Here is a 24,877-nt window from a genome sequence, read left to right as displayed (position 1 = left end):
TCTGTCAGTATTAACTAGAAATGTCACGTATTTTGCACTGGATGCTTCTCAATGCTACATAACTGCTGATGTCACACCTCTGATCTTGGTGAAATGTGGCAGAGCGAGAGCAATATTGACAAAACATGACACATCCCGGGAAAATCAGTTCTCATACAAATGTCTGTAGCTTCGAAGGGTTTGACCTACAACATAGTTTGACCATTCTATGGAAAGGGGAGACTCTCGCAAACACAATGCTGTTCTCAGTTTGCTCTACGACCCCCACAAATGTCACGGGACTCGTCTGAAGGTAACCTATGTCCGGTAAAATTACAGATTTTTAACCAAGGAAGAAATTAATAATGTTGTGCATGCTGAAGCCTATAGTGCAGAGCACAATGGATTAGCAGTCCATTGCCTTATTCACTCATCCACCTGGTCCTGCACTCCAGTGGTGGAAGTCGTCCCTCCAACCAGTTGCCCAAGATCCGCCTGTCTCAGATTGTTAAAGGCTCTTTAAAAGGGCTCATCCGGGATTTGAACCCGGGACCTCTCGCACCCGAAGCGAGAATCATACCCCTAGACCAACGAGCCATTTATTTCAAGACATTGTTTTGCAGTCGCCAGCAATGACGGTGAGGACATGGATTGACGGGTCGATGTTGCCAGGCCACAGTGAATCACGTGAGTGCTGGTGGTATACTTGTGAGCATAGCTATCTTCCAAGCAGTTGACCAGGTTTCAGTTCAAATACTCTGTAATTCATCTGCTGAGTCTTTCAGATTCAATATCATTAGCTGTACACAGCAAGAAACAAATTAAGAAAGAGCTAAATGTAGATTTTAACAATGAAAAAGTAGGCATCAAAATCTATTGGATCTCATTTCATTTGATCCGATTGACGCACCGGTATGTGAATAAAAAAAAAAAAACATTGGAATCTGTCAGTATTAAACTAGAAATGTCACGTATTTTGCACTGGATGCTTCTCAATGCTACCATAACTGCTGATGTCACACCTCTGCATCTTTGGTGAAATGTGGCAGAGCGAGAGCAATATTTGACAAAACATGACACATCCCGGGAAATCAGTCTTCTCATACAAATGTCTGTAGCTTCCGAAGGGTTTGACCTACAACATAGTTTGACCATTCTATTCTCGTCTGTTCTCAGTTTTTTTACGACCACAAATGGGGACTCGTCTGAAGGTAACCTATGTCCCGGTAAAATTACATTTTTTAACAAGGAAGAAATTAATTGTTTTGGCCTTAGTGCAGAGCACTTATAGCAGTCCCATGCCTTATTCACTCCCACCTGGGTCCTGCACTCCAGTGGTGGAAGTCGTCCCTCCAACCAGTTGCCCAAGATCCGCCTGTCTCAGATTGTAAAGGCTCTTTAAAAGGGCTCATCCGGGATTTGAACCCGGGACCTCTCGCACCCGAAGCGAGAATCATACCCCTAGACCAACGAGCCATTTATTTCAAGACATTGTTTTGCAGTCGCCAGCAATGACGGTGAGGACATGGATTGACGGGTCGATGTTGCCAGGCCACAGTGAATCACGTGAGTGCTGGTGGTATACTTGTGAGCATAGCTATCTTCCAAGCAGTTGACCAGGTTTCAGTTCAAATACTCTGTAATTCATCTGCTGAGTCTTTCAGATTCAATATTCATTAGCTGTAACAGCAAGAAACAAATTAAGAAAGAGCTAAATGTAGATTTTAACAATGAAAAAGTAGGCATCAAATCTATTGGATCTCATTTCATTTGATCCGATTGACGCACCGGTATGTGAATAAAAAAAAAAAACATTGGAATCTGTCAGTATTAAACTAGAAATGTCACGTATTTTGCACTGGATGCTTCTCAATGCTACCATAACTGCTGATGTCACACCTCTGCATCTTTGGTGAAATGTGGCAGAGCGAGAGCAATATTTGACAAACCATGACACATCCCGGGAAATCAAGTCTTCTCATACAATGTCTGTAGCTTCCGAAGGGTTTGACCTACAACATAGTTTGACCATTCTATGGAAAGGGGATAGCAGTCCATTGCCTTATTCACTCATCCACCTGGTCCTGCACTCCAGTGGTGGAAGTCGTCCCTCCAACCAGTTGCCCAAGATCCGCCTGTCTCAGATTGTTAAAGGCTCTTTAAAAGGGCTCATCCGGGATTTGAACCCGGGACCTCTCGCACCCGAAGCGAGAATCATACCCCTAGACCAACGAGCCATTTATTTCAAGACATTGTTTTGCAGTCGCCAGCAATGACGGTGAGGACATGGATTGACGGGTCGATGTTGCCAGGCCACAGTGAATCACGTGAGTGCTGGTGGTATACTTGTGAGCATAGCTATCTTCCAAGCAGTTGACCAGGTTTCAGTTCAAATACTCTGTAATTCATCTGCTGAGTCTTTCAGATTCAATATTCATTAGCTGTAACAGCAAGAAACAAATTAAGAAAGAGCTAAATGTAGATTTTAACAATGAAAAAGTAGGCATCAAAATCTATTGGATTGCTCATTTCATTTGATCCGATTGACGCACCGGTATGTGAATAAAAAAAAAAAACATTGGAATCTGTCAGTATTAAACTAGAAATGTCACGTATTTTGCACTGGATGCTTCTCAATGCTACCATAACTGCTGATGTCACACCTCTGCATCTTTGGTGAAATGTGGCAGAGCGAGAGCAATATTTGACAAACCATGACACATCCCGGGAAATCAGTCTTCTCATACAAATGTCTGTAGCTTCCGAAGGGTTTGACCTACAACATAGTTTGGACCATTCTATGGAAAGGGGATTAGCAGTCCATTGCCTTATTCACTCATCCACCTGGTCCTGCACTCCAGTGGTGGAAGTCGTCCCTCCAACCAGTTGCCCAAGATCCGCCTGTCTCAGATTGTTAAAGGCTCTTTAAAAGGGCTCATCCGGGATTTGAACCCGGGACCTCTCGCACCCGAAGCGAGAATCATACCCCTAGACCAACGAGCCATTTATTTCAAGACATTGTTTTGGCAGTCGCCAGCAATGACGGTGAGGACATGGATTGACGGGTCGATGTTGCCAGGCCACAGTGAATCACGTGAGTGCTGGTGGTATACTTGTGAGCATAGGCTATCTTCCAAGCAGTTGACCAGGTTTCAGTTCAAATACTCTGTAATTCATCTGCTGAGTCTTTCAGATTCAATATTCATTAGCTGTAACAGCAAGAACAAATTAAGAAAGAGCTAAATGTAGATTTTAACAATGAAAAAGTAGGCATCAAAATCTATTGGATCTCATTTCATTTGATCCGATTGACGCACCTCGGTATGTGAGATAAAAAAAAAAAACATTGGAATCTGTCAGTATTAAACTAGAAATGTCACGTATTTTGCACTGGATGCTTCTCAATGCTACCATAACTGCTGATGTCACACCTCTGCATCTTTGTGAAATGTGGCAGAGCGAGAGCATATTTGACAAACCATGACACAGTCCCGGGAAATCAGTCTTCTCATACAAATGTCCTGTAGCTTCCGAAGGGTTTGACCTACAACATAGTGTTGACACATTCTATGGAAAGGGGATTAGCAGTCCATTGCCTTATTCACTCATCCACCTGGTCCTGCACTCCAGTGGTGGAAGTCGTCCCTCCAACCAGTTGCCCAAGATCCGCCTGTCTCAGATTGTTAACGGCTCTTTAAAAGGGCTCATCCGGGGATTTGAACCCGGGACCTCTCGCACCCGAAGCGAGAATCATACCCCTAGACCTAACGAGCCATTTATTTCAAGACATTGTTTTGCAGTCGCCAGCAATGACGGTGAGGACATGGATTGACGGGTCGATGTTGCCAGGCCACAGTGAATCACGTGAGTGCTGTGGTATACTTGTGAGCATAGCTATCTTCCAAGCAGTTTGACCGGTTTCAGTTCAAATACTCTGTAATTCATCTGCTGAGTCTTTCAGATTCAATATTCATTAGCGTAACCAGCAGAAACAAATTAAGAAAGAGCTAATGTAGATTTTAACAATGTGAAAAAGTAGGCATCAAAATCTATTGGATCTCACTTTCATTTGATCCGATTGACGCACCGGTATGTGGAAAAAAAAAAAAACATTGGAATCTGTCAGTATTAAACTAGAAAGATCACGTATTTGCACTGGATGCTTCTCAATGCTACCATAACTACTGCTGATGTCACACCCTCTGCATCTTTGGTGAAATGTGGCAGAGCGAGAGCCATATTTGACAAAACATGACACAGTCCCGGGAATCAGTCTTCTCATACAAATGTCTGTAGCTTCCGAAGGGTTTGACCTACAACTAGTTGACCATTCTATGGAAAGGGGAGACTCTCGCAAAACACAATGCTGTTCTCCAGTTTTGCTCTACGACGCCCACAAATGTCACGGGACTCGTCTGAAGGTAACCTATTGTCCCGGTAAAATTACAGATTTTTTAACCAAGGAAAGAAATTAATAAATTTTGTGGCAATGCTGAAGCCTATAGTGCAGAGCACAATGGATTAGCAGTCCATTGCCTTATTCACATCATCCACCTGGTCCTGCCACTCCAGTGGTGGAAGTCGTCCTCCAACCAGTTGCCCAAGATCCGCCTGTCTCAGATTGTTAACGGCTCTTTAAAAGGGCTCATCCGGGATTTGAACCCGGGACCTCTCGCACCCAAGCGAGAATCATACCCCTAGACCAACGAGCATTTATTTCATAGGACATTGTTTTTGCAGTCCGCCCAGCAATGACGGTGATGAGGACATTGATTGACGGGTCGATGTTGCCAGGCCACAGTGAATCACGCTGAGTGCTTGTTGGTATACTTGTGAGCATAGGCTATCTTCCAGCAGTTGACCCAGGTGGTTTCAGTTCAAACTACTCTGTATTCATCTGCTGAGGTCTTTCAGATTCAATATTCATTAGCTGTAACAGCAAGAAACAAATTAAGAAAGAGCTAATGTAGATTTTTAACAATGAAAAAGTAGGCATCAAAATCTATTGGATCTCATTTCATTGATCCGATTGACGCACCGGTATGTGAATAAAAAAAAAAAAACATTGGAATCTGTCAGTATTAACTAGAAATGTCACGTATTTTGCACTGGATTGCTTCTCAATGCTACCATAACTGCTGATGTCCACAACCTCTGCATCTTTGGTGAAATGTGGCAGAGCGAGAGCAATATTTGACAAACCATGACACATCCCGGAAAATCAGTCTTCTCATTACAAATGTCGGTAGCTTCCGAAGGGTTTGACCTACAACATAGTTTGACCATTCTATGGAAAGGGATTAGCAGTCCATTGCCTTATTCACTCATCACCCTGTCCTGCACTCCAGTGGTGGAAGTCGTCCCTCCAACCAGTTGCCCAAGATCCGCCTGTCTCAGATTGTTAAAGGCTCTTAAAAGGGCTCATCCGGGATTTGAACCCGGGACCCTCTCGCACCCGAAGCGAGAATCATACCCCTAGACCAACGAGCCATTTATTTCAAGACATTGTTTTGCAGTCGCCAGCAATGACGGTGAGGACATGGATTGACGGGTCGATGTTGCCAGGCCACAGTGAATCACGTGAGTGCTGGTGGTATACTTGTGAGCATAGCTATCTTCCAAGCAGTTGACCAGGTTTCAGTTCAAATACTCTGTAATTCATCTGCTGAGTCTTCAGATTCAATATTCATTAGCTGTAACAGCAAGAAACAATTAAGAAAGAGCTAAATGTAGATTTTAACAATGAAAAAGTAGGGCATCAAAATCTATTGGATCTCATTTCATTGGATCCGATTGACGCACCGGTATGTGAATAAAAAAAAAAAAACATGGAATCTTTCAGTATTAAACTAGAAATGTCACGTATTTTGCACTGGATGCTTCTCAATGCTACCATAACTGCTGATGTCACACCTCTGCATCTTTGGTGAAATGTGGCAAGAGCGAGAGCAATATTTGACAAAACCATGACACATCCCGGGAAATCAGTCTTCTCATACAAATGTCTGTAGCTTCCGAAGGGTTTGACCTACAACATAGTTTGACCATTCTATGGGAAAGGGGATTAGCAGTCCATTGCCTTATTCACTCATCCACCTGGTCCTGCACTCCAGTGGTGGAAGTCGTCCCTCCACCCAGTTGCCCAAGACCGCCTGTCTCAGATTGTTAAAGGCTCTTTAAAAGGGCTCATCCGGGATTTGAAACCGGGACCTCTCGCACCCGAAGCGAGAATCATACCCTAGACCAACGAGCCATTTATTTCAAGACATTGTTTTGCAGTCGCCAGCCATGACGGTGAGGACATGGATTGAACCGGGTCGATGTTGCCAGGCCACAGTGAATCACGTGAGTGCTGGTGGTATACTTGTGAGCATAGCTATCTTCCAAGCAGTTGACCAGGTTTCAGTTCAAATACTCTGTAATTCATCTGCTGAGTCTTTCAGATTCAATATTCATTAGCTGTAACAGCAAGAAACAAATTAAGAAAGAGCTAAATGTAGATTTTAACAATGAAAAGTAGGCATCAAATCTATTGGATCTCATTTCATTTGATCCGATTGAACGCACCGGTATGTGAATAACAAAAAAAAAACATTGGAATCTGTCAGTATTAAACTAGAAATGTCACGTATTTTGCACTGGATGCTTCTAATGCTACCATAACTGCTGATGTCACACCTCTGCATCTTTGGTGAAATGTGGCAGAGCGAGAGGCAATATTTGACAAACCATGACACATCCCGGGAAATCAGTTCTTCTCATACAAATGTCTGTAGCTTCCGAAGGGTTTGACCTACAACATAGTTGACCAGTCTATGGAAAGGGGATTAGCAGTCCATTGCCTTATTCACTCATCCACCTGGTCCTGCACTCCAGTGGTGGAAGTCGTCCCTCCACCAGTTGCCCAAGATCCGCCTGTCTCAGATTGTTAAGGCTCTTTAAAAGGGCTCATCCGGGATTTGAACCCGGACCTCTCGCACCCGAAGCGAGAATCATACCCCTAGACCAACGAGCCATTTATTTCAAGGACATTGTTTTGCAAGTCGCCAGCAATGACGGTGAGGACATGGATTGACGGGTCGATGTTGCCAGGCCACAGTGAATCACGTGAGTGCTGGTGGTATACTTGTGAGCATAGCTATCTTCCAAGCAGTTGACCAGGTTTCAGTTTCAAATACTCTGTAATTCATCTGCTGAGTCTTTCAGATTCAATATTCATTAGCTGTACAGCAAGAAACAAATTAAGAAAGAGCTAAATGTAGATTTTAACAATGAAAAGTAGGCATCAAAATCTATTGGATCTCATTTCATTTGATCCGATTGACGCACCGGTATGTGGAAAAAAAAAAAAAACATTGGAATCTGTCAGTATTAAACTAGAAATATCACGTATTTTGCACTGGATGCTTCTCAATGCTACCATAACTGCTGATGTCACACCTCTGCATCTTTGGTGAAATGTGGCAGAGCGAGAGCAATATTTGACAAAACATGACACATCCCGGGAAATCAGTCTTCTCATACAAATGTCTGTAGCTTCCGAAGGGTTTGACCCTACAACATAGTTTGACCATTCTATGGAAAGGGGAGACTCTCGCAAACACAATGCTGTTCTCAGTTTTGCTCTACGACGCCCACAATGTCACGGGACTCGTCTGAAGGTAACCTATGTCCCGGTAAAATTACAGATTTTTTAACCAAGGAAGAAATTAATAAATGTTGTGCAATGCTGAAGCCTATAGTGCAGAGCACAATGGATTAGCAGTCCATTGCCTTATTCACTCATCCACCTGGTCCTGCACTCCATTGGTGGAAGTCGTCCCTCCAACCAGTTGCCCAAGATCCGCCTGTCTCAGATTGTTAAAGGCTCTTTAAAAGGGCTCATCCGGGATTTGAACCCGGGACCTCTCGCACCCGAAGCGAGAATCATACCCCTAGACCAACGAGCCATTTATTTCAAGACATTGTTTTGCAGTCGCCAGCAATGACGGTGAGGACATGGATTGACGGGTCGATGTTGCCAGGCCACAGTGAATCACGTGAGTGCTGGTGGTATACTTGTGAGCATAGCTATCTTCCAAGCAGTTGACCAGGTTTCAGTTCAAATACTCTGTAATTCATCTGCTGAGTCTTTCAGATTCAATATTCATTAGCTGTAACAGCAAGAAACAAATTAAGAAAGAGCTAAATGTAGATTTTAACAATGAAAAAGTAGGCATCAAAATCTATTGGATCTCATTTCATTTGATCCGATTGACGCACCGGTATGTGAATTAAAAAAAAAAACATTGGAATCTGTCAGTATTAAACTAGAATGTCACGTATTTTGCACTGGATGCTTCTCAATGCTACCATAACTGCTGATGTCACACCTCTGCATCTTTGGTGAAATGTGGCAGAGCGAGAGCAATATTTGACAAACCATGACACATCCCGGGAAATCAGTCTTCTCATACAAATGTCTGTAGCTTCCGAAGGGTTTGACCTACAACATAGTTTGACCATTCTATGGAAAGGGGATTAGCAGTCCATTGCCTTATTCACTCATCCACCTGGTCCTGCACTCCAGTGGTGGAAGTCGTCCCTCCAACCAGTTGCCCAAGATCCGCCTGTCTCGATTGTTAAAGGCTCTTTAAAAGGGCTCATCCGGGATTTGAACCCGGGACCTCTCGCACCCGAAGCGAGAATCATACCCTAGACCAACGAGCCATTTATTTCAAGACATTGTTTTGCAGTCGCCAGCAATGACGGTGAGGACATGGATTGACGGGTCGATGTTGCCAGGCCACAGTGAATCACGTGAGTGCTGGTGGTATACTTGTGAGCATAGCTATCTTCCAAGCAGTTGACCAGGTTTCAGTTCAAATACTCTGTAATTCATCTGCTGAGTCTTTCAGATTCAATATTCATTAGCTGTAACAGCAAGAAACAAATTAAGAAAGAGCTAAATGTAGATTTTAACAATGAAAAGTAGGCATCAAAATCTATTGGATCTCATTTCATTTGATCCGATTGACGCACCGGTATGTGAATAAAAAAAAAAAAAACATTGGAATCTGTCAGTATTAAACTAGAAATGTCACGTATTTGCACTGGATGCTTCTCAATGCTACCATAACTGCTGATGTCACACCTCTGCATCTTTGGTGAAATGTGGCAGAGCGAGAGCAAATATTTGACAAACCATGACACATCCCGGGAAATCAGTCTTCTCATACAAATGTCTGTAGCTTCCGAAGGGTTTGACCTACAACATAGTTTGACCATTCTATGGAAGGGGATTAGCAGTCCATTGCCTTATTCACTCATCCACCTGGTCCTGCACTCCAGTGGTGGAAGTCGTCCCTCAACCAGTTGCCCAAGATCCGCCTGTCTCAGATTGTTAAAGGCTCTTTAAAAGGGCTCATCCGGGGATTTGAACCCGGGACCTCTCGCACCCGAAGCGAGAATCATACCCTAGACCAACGAGCCATTTATTTCAAGACATTGTTTTGCAGTCGCCAGCAATGACGGTGAGGACATGGATTGACGGGTCGATGTTGCCAGGCCACAGTGAATCACGTGAGTGCTGGTGGTATACTTGTGAGCATAGCTATCTTCCAAGCAGTTGACCAGGTTTCAGTTCAAATACTCTGAAATTCATCTGCTGAGTCTTTCAGATTCAATATTCATTAGCTGTAACAGCAAGAAACAAATTAAGAAAGAGCTAAATGTAGATTTTAACAATGAAAAAGTAGGCATCAAAATCTATTGGATCTCATTTCATTTGATCCGATTGACGCACCGGTATGTGGAAAAAAAAAAAAACATTGGAATCTGTCAGTATTAAACTAGAAATATCACGTATTTTGCACTGGATGCTTCTCAATGCTACCATAACTGCTGATGTCACACCTCTGCATCTTTGGTGAAATGTGGCAGAGCGAGAGCAATATTTGACAAAACATGACACATCCCGGGAAATCAGTCTTCTCATACAAATGTCTGTAGCTTCCGAAGGGTTTGACCTACAACATAGTTTGACCATTCTATGGAAAGGGGAGACTCTCGCAAACACAATGCTGTTCTCAGTTTTGCTCTACGACGCCCACAAATGTCACGGGACTCGTCTGAAGGTAACCTATGTCCCGGTAAAATTACAGATTTTTAACCAAGGAAGAAATTAATAAATGTTGTGCAATGCTGAAGCCTATAGTGCAGAGCACAATGGATTAGCAGTCCATTGCCTTATTCACTCATCCACCTGGTCCTGCACTCCAGTGGTGGAAGTCGTCCCTCCAACCAGTTGCCCAAGATCCGCCTGTCTCAGATTGTTAAAGGCTCTTTAAAAGGGCTCATCCGGGATTTGAACCCGGGACCTCTCGCACCCAAAGCGAGAATCATACCCCTAGACCAACGAGCCATTTATTTCAAGACATTTTTTTGCAGTCGCCAGCAATGACGGTGAGGACATGGATTGACGGGTCGATGTTGCCAGGCCACAGTGAATCACGTGAGTGCTGGTGGTATACTTGTGAGCATAGCTATCTTCCAAGCAGTTGACCAGGTTTCAGTTCAAATACTCTGTAATTCATCTGCTGAGTCTTTCAGATTCAATCTTCATTAGCTGTAACAGCAAGAAACAAATTAAGAAAGAGCTAAATGTAGATTTTAACAATGAAAAAGTAGGCATCAAAATCTATTGGATCTCATTTCATTTGATCCGATTGACGCACCGGTATGTGAATAAAAAAAAAAACATTGGAATCTGTCAGTATTAAACTAGAAATGTCACGTATTTTGCACTGGATGCTTCTCAATGCTACCATAACTGCTGATGTCACACCTCTGCATCTTTGGTGAAATGTGGCAGAGCGAGAGCAATATTGACAAAACATGACACATCCCGGGAAATCAGTCTTCTCATACAAATGTCTGTAGCTTCCGAAGGGTTTGACCTACAACATAGTTTGACCATTCTATGGAAAGGGGAGACTCTCGCAAACACAATGCTGTTCTCAGTTTTGCTCTACGACCCCCACAAATGTCACGGGACTCGTCTGAAGGTAACCTATGTCCCGGTAAAATTACAGATTTTTTAACCAAGGAAGAAATTAATAAATGTTGTGCAATGCTGAAGCCTATAGTGCAGAGTACAATGGATTAGCAGTCCATTGCCTTATTCACTCATCCACCTGGTCCTGCACTCCAGTGGTGGAAGTCGTCCCTCCAACCAGTTGCCCAAGATCCGCCTGTCTCAGATTGTTAAAGGCTCTTTAAAAGGGCTCATCCGGGATTTGAACCCAGGACCTCTCGCACCCGAAGCGAGAATCATACCCCTAGACCAACGAGCCATTTATTTCAAGACATTGTTTTGCAGTCGCCAGCAATGACGGTGAGGACATGGATTGACGGGTCGATGTTGCCAGGCCACAGTGAATCACGTGAGTGCTGGTGGTATACTTGTGAGCATAGCTATCTTCCAAGCAGTTGACCAGGTTTCAGTTCAAATACTCTGTAATTCATCTGCTGAGTCTTTCAGATTCAATATTCATTAGCTGTAACAGCAAGAAACAAATTAGAAAGAGCTAAATGTAGATTTTAACAATGAAAAAGTAGGCATCAAAATCTATTGGATCTCATTTCATTTGATCCGATTGACGCACCGGTATGTGAAAAAAAAAAAAAAAACATTGGAATCTGTCAGTATTAAACTAGAAATGTCACGTATTTTGCACTGGATGCTTCTCAATGCTACCATAACTGCTGATGTCACACCTCTGCATCTTTGGTGAAATGTGGCAGAGCGAGAGCAATATTTGACAAAACATGACACATCCCGGGAAATCAGTCTTCTCATACAAATGTCTGTAGCTTCCGAAGGGTTTGACCTACAACATAGTTTGACCATTCTATGGAAAGGGGAGACTCTCGCAAACACAATGCTGTTCTCAGTTTTGCTCTACGACCCCCACAAATGTCACGGGACTCGTCTGAAGGTAACCTATGTCCCGGTAAAATACAGATTTTTTAACCAAGGAAGAAATTAATAAATGTTGTGCAATGCTGAAGCCTATAGTGCAGAGCACAATGGATTAGCAGTCCATTGCCTTATTCACTCATCCACCCTGGTCCTGCACTCCAGTGGTGGAAGTCGTCCCTCCAACCAGTTGCCCAAGATCCGCCTGTCTCAGATTGTTAAAGGCTCTTTAAAAGGGCTCATCCGGGATTTGAACCCAGGACCTCTCGCACCCGAAGCGAGAATCATACCCCTAGACCAACGAGCCATTTATTTCAAGACATTGTTTTGCAGTCGCCAGCAATGACGGTGAGGACATGGATTGACGGGTCGATGTTGCCAGGCCACAGTGAATCACGTGAGTGCTGGTGGTATACTTGTGAGCATAGCTATCTTCCAAGCAGTTGACCAGGTTTCAGTTCAAATACTCTGTAATTCATCTGCTGAGTCTTTCAGATTCAATATTCATTAGCTGTAACAGCAAGAAACAAATTAAGAAAGAGCTAAATGTAGATTTTAACAATGAAAAAGTAGGCATCAAAATCTATTGGATCTCATTTCATTTGATCCGATTGACGCACCGGTATGTGAAAAAAAAAAAAACATTGGAATCTGTCAGTATTAAACTAGAAATGTCACGTATTTTGCACTGGATGCTTCTCAATGCTACCATAACTGCTGATGTCACACCTCTGCATCTTTGGTGAAATGTGGCAGAGCGAGAGCAATATTTGACAAAACATGACACATCCCGGGAAATCAGTCTTCTCATACAAATGTCTGTAGCTTCCGAAGGGTTTGACCTACAACATAGTTTGACCATTCTATGGAAAGGGGAGACTCTCGCAAACACAATGCTGTTCTCAGTTTTGCTCTACGACCCCCACAAATGTCACGGGACTCGTCTGAAGGTAACCTATGTCCCGGTAAAATTACAGATTTTTTAACCAAGGAAGAAATTAATAAATGTTGTGCAATGCTGAAGCCTATAGTGCAGAGCACAATGGATTAGCAGTCCATTGCCTTATTCACTCATCCACCTGGTCCTGCACTCCAGTGGTGGAAGTCGTCCCTCCAACCAGTTGCCCAAGATCCGCCTGTCTCAGATTGTTAAAGGCTCTTTAAAAGGGCTCATCCGGGATTTGAACCCGGGACCTCTCGCACCCGAAGCGAGAATCATACCCCTAGACCAACGAGCCATTTATTTCAAGACATTGTTTTGCAGTCGCCAGCAATGACGGTGAGGACATGGATTGACGGGTCGATGTTGCCAGGCCACAGTGAATCACGTGAGTGCTGGTGGTATACTTGTGAGCATAGCTATCTTCCAAGCAGTTGACCAGGTTTCAGTTCAAATACTCTGTAATTCATCTGCTGAGTCTTTCAGATTCAATCTTCATTAGCTGTAACAGCAAGAAACAAATTAAGAAAGAGCTAAATGTAGATTTTAACAATGAAAAAGTAGGCATCAAAATCTATTGGATCTCATTTCATTTGATCCGATTGACGCACCGGTATGTGAATAAAATAAAAAAAACATTGGAATCTGTCAGTATTAAACTAGAAATGTCACGTATTTTGCACTGGATGCTTCTCAATGCTACCATAACTGCTGATGTCACACCTCTGCATCTTTGGTGAAATGTGGCAGAGCGAGAGCAATATTTGACAAAACATGACACATCCCGGGAAATCAGTCTTCTCATACAAATGTCTGTAGCTTCCGAAGGGTTTGACCTACAACATAGTTTGACCATTCTATGGAAGGGGAGACTCTCGCAAACACAATGCTGTTCTCAGTTTTGCTCTACGACCCCCACAAATGTCACGGGACTCGTCTGAAGGTAACCTATGTCCCGGTAAAATTACAGATTTTTTAACCAAGGAAGAAATTAATAAATGTTGTGCAATGCTGAAGCCTATAGTGCAGAGCACAATGGATTAGCAGTCCATTGCCTTATTCACTCATCCACCTGGTCCTGCACTCCAGTGGTGGAAGTCGTCCCTCCAACCAGTTGCCCAAGATCCGCCTGTCTCAGATTGTTAAAGGCTCTTTAAAAGGGCTCATCCGGGATTTGAACCCGGGACCTCTCGCACCCGAAGCGAGAATCATACCCCTAGACCAACGAGCCATTTATTTCAAGACATTGTTTTGCAGTCGCCAGCAATGACGGTGAGGACATGGATTGACGGGTCGATGTTGCCAGGCCACAGTGAATCACGTGAGTGCTGGTGGTATACTTGTGAGCATAGCTATCTTCCAAGCAGTTGACCAGGTTTCAGTTCAAATACTCTGTAATTCATCTGCTGAGTCTTTCAGATTCAATATTCATTAGCTGTAACAGCAAGAAACAAATTAAGAAAGAGCTAAATGTAGATTTTAACAATGAAAAAGTAGGCATCAAAATCTATTGGATCTCATTTCATTTGATCCGATTGACGCACCGGTATGTGGAAAAAAAAAAAAAACATTGGAATCTGTCAGTATTAAACTAGAAATGTCACGTATTTTGCACTGGATGCTTCTCAATGCTACCATAACTGCTGATGTCACACCTCTGCATCTTTGGTGAAATGTGGCAGAGCGAGAGCAATATTTGACAAAACATGACACATCCCGGGAAATCAGTCTTCTCATACAAATGTCTGTAGCTTCCGAAGGGTTTGACCTACAACATAGTTTGACCATTCTATGGAAAGGGGAGACTCTCGCAAACACAATGCTGTTCTCAGTTTTGCTCTACGACCCCCACAAATGTCACGGGACTCGTCTGAAGGTAACCTATGTCCCGGTAAAATTACAGATTTTTTAACCAAGGAAGAAATTAATAAATGTTGTGCAATGCTGAAGCCTATAGTGCAGAGCACAATGGATTAGCAGTCCATTGCCTTATTCACTCATCCACCTGGTCCTGCACTCCAGTGGTGGAAGTCGTCCCTCCAACCAGTTGCCCAAGATCCGCCTGTCTCAGATTGTTAAAGGCTCTTTAAAAGGGCTCATCCGGGATTTGAACCCGGGACCTCTCGCACCCGAAGCGAGAATCATACCCCTAGACCAACGAGCCATTTATTTCAAGACATTGTTTTGCAGTCGCCAGCAATGACGGTGAGGACATGGATTGACGGGTCGATGTTGCCAGGCCACAGTGAATCACGTGAGTGCTGGTGGTATACTTGTGAGCATAGCTATCTTCCAAGCAGTTGACCAGGTTTCAGTTCAAATACTCTGTAATTCATCTGCTGAGTCTTTCAGATTCAATCTTCATTAGCTGTAACAGCAAGAAACAAATTAAGAAAGAGCTAAATGTAGATTTTAACAATGAAAAAGTAGGCATCAAAATCTATTGGATCTCATTTCATTTGATCCGATTGACGCACCGGTATGTGAATAAAATAAAAAAAACATTGGAATCTGTCAGTATTAAACTAGAAATGTCACGTATTTTGCACTGGATGCTTCTCAATGCTACCATAACTGCTGATGTCACACCTCTGCATCTTTGGTGAAATGTGGCAGAGCGAGAGCAATATTTGACAAAACATGACACATCCCGGGAAATCAGTCTTCTCATACAAATGTCTGTAGCTTCCGAAGGGTTTGACCTACAACATAGTTTGACCATTCTATGGAAAGGGGAGACTCTCGCAAACACAATGCTGTTCTCAGTTTTGCTCTACGACCCCCACAAATGTCACGGGACTCGTCTGAAGGTAACCTATGTCCCGGTAAAATTACAGATTTTTTAACCAAGGAAGAAATTAATAAATGTTGTGCAATGCTGAAGCCTATAGTGCAGAGCACAATGGATTAGCAGTCCATTGCCTTATTCACTCATCCACCTGGTCCTGCACTCCAGTGGTGGAAGATGTCCCTCCAACCAGTTGCCCAAGATCCGCCTGTCTCAGATTGTTAAAGGCTCTTTAAAAGGGCTCATCCGGGATTTGAACCCGGGACCTCTCGCACCCGAAGCGAGAATCATACCCCTAGACCAACGAGCCATTTATTTCAAGACATTGTTTTGCAGTCGCCAGCAATGACGGTGAGGACATGGATTGACGGGTCGATGTTGCCAGGCCACAGTGAATCACGTGAGTGCTGGTGGTATACTTGTGAGCACTAGCTATCTTCCAAGCAGTTGACCAGGTTTCAGTTCAAATACTCTGTAATTCATCTGCTGAGTCTTTCAGATTCAATATCATTAGCTGTAACAGCAAGAGACAAATTAAGAAAGAGCTAAATGTAGATTTTAACAATGAAAAAGTAGGCATCAAAATCTATTGGATCTCATTTCATTTGATCCGATTGACGCACCGGTATGTGAATTAAAAAAAAAAAACATTGGAATCTGTCAGTATTAAACTAGAAATGTCACGTATTTTGCACTGGATGCTTCTCAATGCTACCATAACTGCTGATGTCACACCTCTGCATCTTTGGTGAAATGTGGCAGAGCGAGAGCAATATTTGACAACCATGACACATCCCGGGAAATCAGTCTTCTCATACAAATGTCTGTAGCTTCCGAAGGGTTTGACCTACAACATAGTTTGACCATTCTATGGAAAGGGGATTAGCAGTCCATTGCCTTATTCACTCATCCACCTGGTCCTGCACTCCAGTGGTGGAAGTCGTCCCTCCAACCAGTTGCCCAAGATCCGCCTGTCTCAGATTGTTAAAGGCTCTTTAAAAGGGCTCATCCGGGATTTGAACCCGGGACCTCTCGCACCCGAAGCGAGAATCATACCCCTAGACCAACGAGCCATTTATTTCAAGACATTGTTTTGCAGTCGCCAGCAATGACGGTGAGGACATGGATTGACGGGTCGATGTTGCCAGGCCACAGTGAATCACGTGAGTGCTGGTGGTATACTTGTGAGCATAGCTATCTTCCAAGCAGTTGACCAGGTTTCAGTTCAAATACTCTGTAATTCATCTGCTGAGTCTTTCAGATTCAATATTCATTAGCTGTAACAGCAAGAAACAAATTAAGAAAGAGCTAAATGTAGATTTTAACAATGAAAAAGTAGGCATCAAAATCTATTGGATCTCATTTCATTTGATCCGATTGACGCACCGGTATGTGAATAAAAAAAAAAAAACATTGGAATCTGTCAGTATTAAACTAGAAATGTCACGTATTTTGCACTGGATGCTTCTCAATGCTACCATAACTGCTGATGTCACACCTCTGCATCTTTGGTGAAATGTGGCAGAGCGAGAGCAATATTTGACAAACCATGACACATCCCGGGAAATCAGTCTTCTCATACAAATGTCTGTAGCTTTCCGAAGGGTTTGACCTACAACATAGTTTGACCATTCTATGGAAAGGGGATTAGCAGTCCATTGCCTTATTCACTCATCCACCTGGTCCTGCACTCCAGTGGTGGAAGTCGTCCCTCCAACCAGTTGCCCAAGATCCGCCTGTCTCAGATTGTTAAAGGCTCTTTAAAAGGGCTCATCCGGGATTTGAACCCGGGACCTCTCGCACCCGAAGCGAGAATCATACCCCTAGACCAACGAGCCATTTATTTCAAGACATTGTTTTGCAGTCGCCAGCAATGACGGTGAGGACATGGATTGACGGGTCGATGTTGCCAGGCCACAGTGAATCACGTGAGTGCTGGTGGTATACTTGTGAGCATAGCTATCTTCCAAGCAGTTGACCAGGTTTCAGTTCAAATACTCTGTAATTCATCTGCTGAGTCTTTCAGATTCAATATTCATTAGCTGTACAGCAAGAAACAAATTAAGAAAGAGCTAAATGTAGATTTTAACCAATGAAAAGTAGGCATCAAAATCTATTGGATCTCATTTCATTTGATCCGATTGACGCACCGGTATGTGGAAAAAAAAAAAAAAACATTGGAATCTGTCAGTATTAAACTAGAAATGTCAAGTATTTTGCACTGGATGCTTCTCAATGCTACCATACCTGCTGATGTCACACCATCTGCATCTTTGGTGAAATGTGGCAGAGCGAGAGCAATATTTGACAAAAACATGAGCACATCACCGGGAAATCAGTCTTCTCATACAAATGTCTGTAGCTTCCGAAGGGTTTGACCTACAACATAGTTTGACCATTCTATGGAAAGGGGAGACTCTCGCAAAACACAATGCTGTTCTCAGTTTTGCTCTACGACGCCCACAAATGTCACGGGACTCGTCTGAAGGTAACCTATGTCCCGGTAAAATTACAGATTTTTTAACCAAGGAAGAAACATTAATAAATGTTGTGCAATGCTGAAGCCTATAGTGCAGAGCACAATGGATTAGCAGTCCATTGCTATTCACTCATCCACCTGGTCCTGCACTCAGTGGTGGAAGTCGTCCCTCCAACCAGTTGCCAAGATCCGCCTGTCTCAGATTGTTAAAGGCTCTTTAAAAAGGGCTCAATCCCGGGATTTGAACCCGGGACCTCTCGCACCCGAACGCGAGAATCATACCCCTAGACAAACGAGCCATTTATTCAAGACCTTTTTTGCAGTCGCCAGCAATGACGGTGAGGACATGGATTGACGGGTCGATGTTGCCAGGCCACAGTGAATCACGTGAGTGCTGGTGGTACTTGTGAGCATAGCTATCTTCCAAGCAGTTGACCAGGTTTCAGTTCAAAATACTCGTAATTCATCTGCTGAGTCTTTTCAGATTCAATATTCATTAGCTGTAACAGCAAGAAACAAATTAAGAAAGAGCTAAATGTAGATTGTATAACAATGAAAAGTAGGCATCAAAATCTTTGGATCTCATTTCCTTTGATCCGATTGAACGCACCGGTATGTGAATAAAAAAAAAAACATTGGAATCTGTCAGTATTAAACTAGAAATGTCACGTATTTTGCACTGGATGCTTCTCAATGCTACCATAACTGCTGATGTCACACCTCTGCATCTTTGGTGAAATGTGGGCAGAGCGCAGGAGCACTATTTGACAAAGACCATGACACATCCCGGGGAAATCAGTCTTCTCATACAAATGTCTGTGCCTCCGAAGGGTTTGACCTAACAACATAGTTTGACCATTCTATGGAAAGGGGAGACTCTCGCAAACACAATGCTGTTCTCAGTTTTGCTCTACGACCCCCACAAATGTCACGGGACTCGTCTGAAGGTAACCTATGTCCCGGTAAAATTACAGATTTTTTAACCAAGGAAGAAATTAATAAATGTTGTGCAATGCTGAAGCCTATAGTGCAGAGCACAATGGATTAGCAGTCCATTGCCTTATTCACTCATCCACCTGGTCCTGCACTCCAGTGGTGGAAGTCGTCCCTCCAACCAGTTGCCCAAGATCCGCCTGTCTCAGATTGTTAAAGGCTCTTTAAAAGGGCTCATCCGGGATTTGAACCCGGGACCTCTCGCACCCGAAGCGAGAATCATACCCCTAGACCAACGAGCCATTTATTTCAAGACATTGTTTTGCAGTCGCCAGCAATGACGGTGAGGACATGGATTGACGGGTCGATGTTGCCAGGCCACAGTGAATCACGTGAGTGCTGGTGGTATACTTGTGAGCATAGCTATCTTCCAAGCAGTTGACCAGGTTTCAGTTCAAATACTCTGTAATTCATCTGCTGAGTCTTTCAGATTCAATCTTCATTAGCTGTAACAGCAAGAAACAAATTAAGAAAGAGCTAAATGTAGATTTTAACAATGAAAAAGTAGGCATCAAAATCTATTGGATCTCATTTCATTTGATCCGATTGACGCACCGGTATGTGAATAAAAAAAAAAAACATTGGAATCTGTCAGTATTAAACTAGAAATGTCACGTATTTTGCACTGGATGCTTCTCAATGCTACCATAACTGCTGATGTCACACCTCTGCATCTTTGGTGAAATGTGGCAGAGCGAGAGCAATATTTGACAAACCATGACACATCCCGGGAAATCAGTCTTCTCATACAAATGTCTGTAGCTTCCGAAGGGTTTGACCTACAACATAGTTTGACCATTCTATGGAAAGGGGATTAGCAGTCCATTGCCTTATTCACTCATCCACCTGGTCCTGCACTCCAGTGGTGGAAGTCGTCCCTCCAACCAGTTGCCCAAGATCCGCCTGTCTCAGATTGTTAAAGGCTCTTTAAAAGGGCTCATCCGGGATTTGAACCCGGGACCTCTCGCACCCGAAGCGAGAATCATACCCCTAGACCAACGAGCCATTTATTTCAAGACATTGTTTTGCAGTCGCCAGCAATGACGGTGAGGACATGGATTGACGGGTCGATGTTGCCAGGCCACAGTGAATCACGTGAGTGCTGGTGGTATACTTGTGAGCATAGCTATCTTCCAAGCAGTTGACCAGGTTTCAGTTCAAATACTCTGTAATTCATCTGCTGAGTCTTTCAGATTCAATCTTCATTAGCTGTAACAGCAAGAAACAAATTAAGAAAGAGCTAAATGTAGATTTTAACAATGAAAAAGTAGGCATCAAAATCTATTGGATCTCATTTCATTTGATCCGATTGACGCACCGGTATGTGAATAAAAAAAAAAAACATTGGAATCTGTCAGTATTAACCTAGAAATGTCACGTATTTTGGCACTGGATGCTTTCTCAATGCTACCATAAACTGCTGATGGTCACACCTCTGCATCTTTGGTGAAATGTGGCAGAGCGAGAGCAATATTTGACAAACCTATGACACATCCCGGGAAATCAGTCTTCTCATACAAATGTCTGTAGCTTCCGAAGGTTTGACCTACAACATAGTTTGACCATTCTATGGAAAGGGATAGCAGTCCATTGCCTATTCACTCATCCACCTGGTCCTGCACTCCAGTGGTGGAATTCGTCCCTCCAACCAGTTGCCCAAGATCCGCCTGTCTCAGGATTGTTAAAGGCTCTTTAAAGGGCTCATCCGGGATTTGAACCGGGACCTCTCGCACCCGAAGCGAGAATCATACCCCTAGACCAACGAGCCATTTATTTCAAGACATTGTTTTGCAAGTCGCCAGCAATGACGGTGAGGACATGGATTGACGGGTCGATGTTGCCAGGCCACAGTGAATCACGTGAGTGCTGGTGGTATACTTGTGAGCATAGCTATCTTCCAAGCAGTTGACCAGGTTTCAGTTCAAATACTCTGTAATTCATCTGCTGAGTCTTTCAGATTCAATCTTCATTAGCTGTAACAGCAAGAAACAAATTAAGAAAGAGCTAAATGTAGATTTTAACAATGAAAAAGTAGGCATCAAAATCTATTGGATCTCATTTCATTTGATCCGATTGACGCACCGGTATGTGAATAAAAAAAAAAAAACATTGGAATCTGTCAGTATTAAACTAGAAATGTCACGTATTTTGCACTGGATGCTTCTCAATGCTACCATAACTGCTGATGTCACACCTCTGCATCTTTGGTGAAATGTGGCAGAGCGAGAGCAATATTTGACAAAACATGACACATCCCGGGAAATCAGTCTTCTCATACAAATGTCTGTAGCTTCCGAAGGGTTTGACCTACAACATAGTTTGACCATTCTATGGAAAGGGGAGACTCTCGCAAACACAATGCTGTTCTCAGTTTTGCTCTACGACCCCCACAAATGTCACGGGACTCGTCTGAAGGTAACCTATGTCCCGGTAAAATTACAGATTTTTTAACCAAGGAAGAAATTAATAAATGTTGTGCAATGCTGAAGCCTATAGTGCAGAGCACAATGGATTAGCAGTCCATTGCCTTATTCACTCATCCACCTGGTCCTGCACTCCAGTGTGGGAAGTCGTCCTCCCAACCAGTTGCCCCAACGATCCGCCGTCACAGGATTGTTAAAGGGCTCTTTTAAAAGGGTCTCCATCCGGGATTTGAACCCGGAGACCCTCTCGCACCCGAGCGAGCAATCATTACCCTAGACCAACGAGCCATTTATTTCAAGGGACAGTGTTTTTGCAGTCGCCAGCAATGACGGTGAGACATGGATTTGGACGGGTCGATGTTTGCCAGGCCACAGTGAATCACGTGTGAGTGCTTGTGTGGTTTATACTGGTGAGCATAGCTATCTTCCAAGCAGCCTTGACCAGGGGGTTTTCAGTTAAATACTCTGTAATTCATCTGCTGAGTCTTTTCAGATTCAATCTTCATTAGCTGTAACAGCAAGAAACAAATTAAGAAAGAGCTAAATGTAGATTTTAACAATTGAAAAAGTAGGCATCAAAATCTATGGATCTCATTTCATTTGATCCGATTGACGCACCGGTATGTGAATAAAAAAAAAAAACATTGAATCTGTCAGTATTAAACTAGAAATGTCACGTATTTTGCACTGGATGCTTCCTCAATGCTACCATAACTGCTGATGTCACACCTCTGCATCTTTGGTGAATGTGGCAGAGCGAGAGCAATATTGACAAAACATGACACATCCCGGGAAATCAGTCTTCTCATACAAATGTCTGTAGCTTCCGAAGGGTTTGACTACAACATAGTTTGACCATTCTATGGAAAGGGGAGACTCTCGCAAACACAATGCTGTTTCTCAGTTTTGCTCTACGACCCCCACAAATGTCACGGGGACTCGTCTGAAGGTAACCTATGTGCCCGGTAAAATTACAGATTTTTTAACATAGGAAGAAATTAATAAAATGTTGTGCAATGCTGAAGGCCTATAGTGCAGAGCACAATGGAATTAGCAGTCATTGCCTTATTCACTCATCCACCTGGTCCTGCACTCCAGTGGTGGAAGTCGTCCCTCCAACCAGTTGCCCAAGATCCGCCTGTCTCAGATTGTTAAGGCTCTTTAAACAGGGCTCTCATCCGGGATTTGAACCCGGGACCTCTCGCACCCGAAGCGAGAATCATACCCCTAGACCAACGAGCCATTTATTTCAAGACATTGTTTTGCAGTCGCCAGCAATGACGGTGAGGACATGGATTGACGGGGTCGATGTTGCCAGGCCACAGTGAATCACGTGAGTGTGGCTGGTTGTATACTTGTGAGCATAGCTATCTTCCAAGCAGTTGACCAGGTTTCAGTTCAAATACTCTGTAATTCATCTGCTGAGTCTTTCAGATTCAATATTCATTAGCTGTAACAGCAAGAAACAAATTAAGAAAAGAGCTAAATGTAGATTTTAACAATGAAAAAGTAGGCTATCAAAATCTATTGGATCTCATTTCATTTGATCCGATTGACGCACCGGTATGGTGAAATTAAACAGAAAAAACATTGGAATCTGTCAGTATATTAAACTAGAATGATTGGTCACGTATTTTGGCACCTGGACTGCTTCTCAATGCTACCTTATAACTGTCTGATGTCACACTAGCCGTCTGGCATCTTTGGTGAAATGTGGAGAGCGAGAGCAATATATTTGACAAGACCATGTACACCATGCCCGGGAGAAATCAGTCTTCTCATACAAATGTCTGTAGCTTCCGAAGGGTTTGACCTACAACATAGTTTTGACCATTCTATGGAAAGGGATTAGCAGTCCATTGCCTTATTCACTCATCCACCTGGTCCTGCACTCCAGTGGTGGAAGTCGTCCCTCCAACCAGTTGCCCAAGATCCGCCTGTCTCAGATTGTTAAAGGCTCTTTAAAAGGGCTCATCCGGGATTTGAACCCGGGACCTCTCGCACCCGAAGCGAGAATCATACCCCTAGACCAACGAGCCATTTATTTCAAGACATTGTTTTGCAGTCGCCAGCAATGACGGTGAGGACATGGATTGACGGGTCGATGTTGCCAGGCCACAGTGAATCACGTGAGTGCTGGTGGTATACTTGTGAGCATAGCTATCTTCCAAGCAGTTGACCAGGTTTCAGTTCAAATACTCTGTAATTCATCTGCTGAGTCTTTCAGATTCAATCTTCATTAGCTGTAACAGCAAGAAACAAATTAAGAAAGAGCTAAATGTAGATTTTAACAATGAAAAAGTAGGCATCAAAATCTATTGGATCTCATTTCATTTGATCCGATTGACGCACCGGTATGTGAATAAAAAAAAAAAAACATTGGAATCTGTCAGTATTAAACTAGAAATGTCACGTATTTTGCACTGGATGCTTCTCAATGCTACCATAACTGCTGATGTCACACCTCTGCATCTTTGGTGAAATGTGGCAGAGCGAGAGCAATATTTGACAAACCATGACACATCCCGGGAAATCAGTCTTCTCATACAAATGTCTGAGCTCTCCGAAGGGTTTGACCTACAACATAGTTTGACCATTCTATGGAAAGGAGATTGAGCCAGTCCATTGCCTTATTCACTCATCCACCTGGTCCTGCACTCCAGTGGTGGAAGTCGTCCCTCCAACCAGTTGCCCAAGATCCGCCTGTCTCAGATTGTTAAAGGCTCTTTAAAAGGGCTCATCCGGATTTGAACCCGGGACCTCTCGCACCCGAAGCGAGAATCATACCCCTAGACCAACGAGCCATTTATTTCAAGACATTGTTTGCAGTCGCCAGCAATGACGGTGAGGACATGGATTGACGGGTCGATGTTGCCAGGCCACAGTGAATCACGTGAGTGCTGGTGGTATACTTGTGAGCATAGCTATCTTCCAAGCAGTTGACCAGGTTTCAGTTCATACTCTGTAATTCATCTGCTGAGTCTTTCAGATTCAATATTCATTAGCTGTAACAGCAAGAAACAAATTAAGAAAGAGCTAAATGTAGATTTAACAATGAAAAAGTAGGCATCACAAAAATCTATTGGATCTCATTTCATTTGATCCGATTGACGCACCGGTATGTGATAAAAAAAAAAAAAACATTGGAATCTGTCAGTATTAAACTAGAAATGTCACGTATTTTGCACTGGATGCTTCTCAATGCTACCATAACTGCTGATGTCACAACCTCTGATCTTTGGTGAATGTGGCAGAGCGAGAGCAAATTTGACAAAACATGACACATCCCGGGGAAATCAGTCTTCTCATACAAATG

The 24,877-nt window shown here is 43.2% G+C and overlaps 25 non-coding genes across 25 annotated transcripts; all 25 read right to left on the bottom strand.

The window, feature by feature from the left end:
* Nucleotides 1-504: 504 nt before the first annotated feature.
* Nucleotides 505-576, bottom strand: trnap-cgg (transfer RNA proline (anticodon CGG)). The gene has a single exon. It is a non-coding gene; the product is annotated as a tRNA-Pro (tRNA).
* Nucleotides 577-1,383: 807 nt separating this feature from the next.
* Nucleotides 1,384-1,455, bottom strand: trnap-cgg (transfer RNA proline (anticodon CGG)). Its single transcript has one exon. It is a non-coding gene; the product is annotated as a tRNA-Pro (tRNA).
* A 689-nt stretch (nucleotides 1,456-2,144) lies between these two features.
* Nucleotides 2,145-2,216, bottom strand: trnap-cgg (transfer RNA proline (anticodon CGG)). The gene has a single exon. It is a non-coding gene; the product is annotated as a tRNA-Pro (tRNA).
* A 694-nt stretch (nucleotides 2,217-2,910) lies between these two features.
* Nucleotides 2,911-2,982, bottom strand: trnap-cgg (transfer RNA proline (anticodon CGG)). The gene has a single exon. It is a non-coding gene; the product is annotated as a tRNA-Pro (tRNA).
* A 697-nt stretch (nucleotides 2,983-3,679) lies between these two features.
* Nucleotides 3,680-3,753, bottom strand: trnap-cgg (transfer RNA proline (anticodon CGG)). The gene has a single exon. It is a non-coding gene; the product is annotated as a tRNA-Pro (tRNA).
* Nucleotides 3,754-5,396: 1,643 nt separating this feature from the next.
* On the bottom strand, nucleotides 5,397-5,469 carry trnap-cgg (transfer RNA proline (anticodon CGG)). The gene has a single exon. It is a non-coding gene; the product is annotated as a tRNA-Pro (tRNA).
* Nucleotides 5,470-6,923: 1,454 nt separating this feature from the next.
* Nucleotides 6,924-6,994, bottom strand: trnap-cgg (transfer RNA proline (anticodon CGG)). Its single transcript has one exon. It is a non-coding gene; the product is annotated as a tRNA-Pro (tRNA).
* Nucleotides 6,995-7,856: 862 nt separating this feature from the next.
* Nucleotides 7,857-7,928, bottom strand: trnap-cgg (transfer RNA proline (anticodon CGG)). Its single transcript has one exon. It is a non-coding gene; the product is annotated as a tRNA-Pro (tRNA).
* Nucleotides 7,929-8,617: 689 nt separating this feature from the next.
* On the bottom strand, nucleotides 8,618-8,688 carry trnap-cgg (transfer RNA proline (anticodon CGG)). The gene has a single exon. It is a non-coding gene; the product is annotated as a tRNA-Pro (tRNA).
* Nucleotides 8,689-9,378: 690 nt separating this feature from the next.
* Nucleotides 9,379-9,450, bottom strand: trnap-cgg (transfer RNA proline (anticodon CGG)). Its single transcript has one exon. It is a non-coding gene; the product is annotated as a tRNA-Pro (tRNA).
* An 859-nt stretch (nucleotides 9,451-10,309) lies between these two features.
* On the bottom strand, nucleotides 10,310-10,381 carry trnap-ugg (transfer RNA proline (anticodon UGG)). Its single transcript has one exon. It is a non-coding gene; the product is annotated as a tRNA-Pro (tRNA).
* An 859-nt stretch (nucleotides 10,382-11,240) lies between these two features.
* On the bottom strand, nucleotides 11,241-11,312 carry trnap-cgg (transfer RNA proline (anticodon CGG)). Its single transcript has one exon. It is a non-coding gene; the product is annotated as a tRNA-Pro (tRNA).
* An 861-nt stretch (nucleotides 11,313-12,173) lies between these two features.
* Nucleotides 12,174-12,245, bottom strand: trnap-cgg (transfer RNA proline (anticodon CGG)). Its single transcript has one exon. It is a non-coding gene; the product is annotated as a tRNA-Pro (tRNA).
* Nucleotides 12,246-13,104: 859 nt separating this feature from the next.
* On the bottom strand, nucleotides 13,105-13,176 carry trnap-cgg (transfer RNA proline (anticodon CGG)). Its single transcript has one exon. It is a non-coding gene; the product is annotated as a tRNA-Pro (tRNA).
* Nucleotides 13,177-14,037: 861 nt separating this feature from the next.
* On the bottom strand, nucleotides 14,038-14,109 carry trnap-cgg (transfer RNA proline (anticodon CGG)). Its single transcript has one exon. It is a non-coding gene; the product is annotated as a tRNA-Pro (tRNA).
* Nucleotides 14,110-14,970: 861 nt separating this feature from the next.
* Nucleotides 14,971-15,042, bottom strand: trnap-cgg (transfer RNA proline (anticodon CGG)). Its single transcript has one exon. It is a non-coding gene; the product is annotated as a tRNA-Pro (tRNA).
* Nucleotides 15,043-15,904: 862 nt separating this feature from the next.
* Nucleotides 15,905-15,976, bottom strand: trnap-cgg (transfer RNA proline (anticodon CGG)). Its single transcript has one exon. It is a non-coding gene; the product is annotated as a tRNA-Pro (tRNA).
* Nucleotides 15,977-16,667: 691 nt separating this feature from the next.
* On the bottom strand, nucleotides 16,668-16,739 carry trnap-cgg (transfer RNA proline (anticodon CGG)). Its single transcript has one exon. It is a non-coding gene; the product is annotated as a tRNA-Pro (tRNA).
* A 693-nt stretch (nucleotides 16,740-17,432) lies between these two features.
* Nucleotides 17,433-17,504, bottom strand: trnap-cgg (transfer RNA proline (anticodon CGG)). Its single transcript has one exon. It is a non-coding gene; the product is annotated as a tRNA-Pro (tRNA).
* A 1,804-nt stretch (nucleotides 17,505-19,308) lies between these two features.
* On the bottom strand, nucleotides 19,309-19,380 carry trnap-cgg (transfer RNA proline (anticodon CGG)). Its single transcript has one exon. It is a non-coding gene; the product is annotated as a tRNA-Pro (tRNA).
* Nucleotides 19,381-20,071: 691 nt separating this feature from the next.
* trnap-cgg (transfer RNA proline (anticodon CGG)) lies at nucleotides 20,072-20,143 on the bottom strand. The gene has a single exon. It is a non-coding gene; the product is annotated as a tRNA-Pro (tRNA).
* Nucleotides 20,144-20,835: 692 nt separating this feature from the next.
* Nucleotides 20,836-20,906, bottom strand: trnap-cgg (transfer RNA proline (anticodon CGG)). Its single transcript has one exon. It is a non-coding gene; the product is annotated as a tRNA-Pro (tRNA).
* A 1,823-nt stretch (nucleotides 20,907-22,729) lies between these two features.
* On the bottom strand, nucleotides 22,730-22,803 carry trnap-cgg (transfer RNA proline (anticodon CGG)). The gene has a single exon. It is a non-coding gene; the product is annotated as a tRNA-Pro (tRNA).
* Nucleotides 22,804-23,528: 725 nt separating this feature from the next.
* trnap-cgg (transfer RNA proline (anticodon CGG)) lies at nucleotides 23,529-23,600 on the bottom strand. Its single transcript has one exon. It is a non-coding gene; the product is annotated as a tRNA-Pro (tRNA).
* Nucleotides 23,601-24,294: 694 nt separating this feature from the next.
* On the bottom strand, nucleotides 24,295-24,365 carry trnap-cgg (transfer RNA proline (anticodon CGG)). Its single transcript has one exon. It is a non-coding gene; the product is annotated as a tRNA-Pro (tRNA).
* Nucleotides 24,366-24,877: the final 512 nt, after the last annotated feature.

This window comes from Oncorhynchus kisutch, unplaced genomic scaffold (genome assembly GCF_002021735.2).
Source record: "Oncorhynchus kisutch isolate 150728-3 unplaced genomic scaffold, Okis_V2 scaffold2735, whole genome shotgun sequence".
Taxonomy (NCBI): domain Eukaryota; kingdom Metazoa; phylum Chordata; class Actinopteri; order Salmoniformes; family Salmonidae; genus Oncorhynchus; species Oncorhynchus kisutch.
This window is presented reverse-complemented; position numbering and strand designations above follow the sequence as displayed.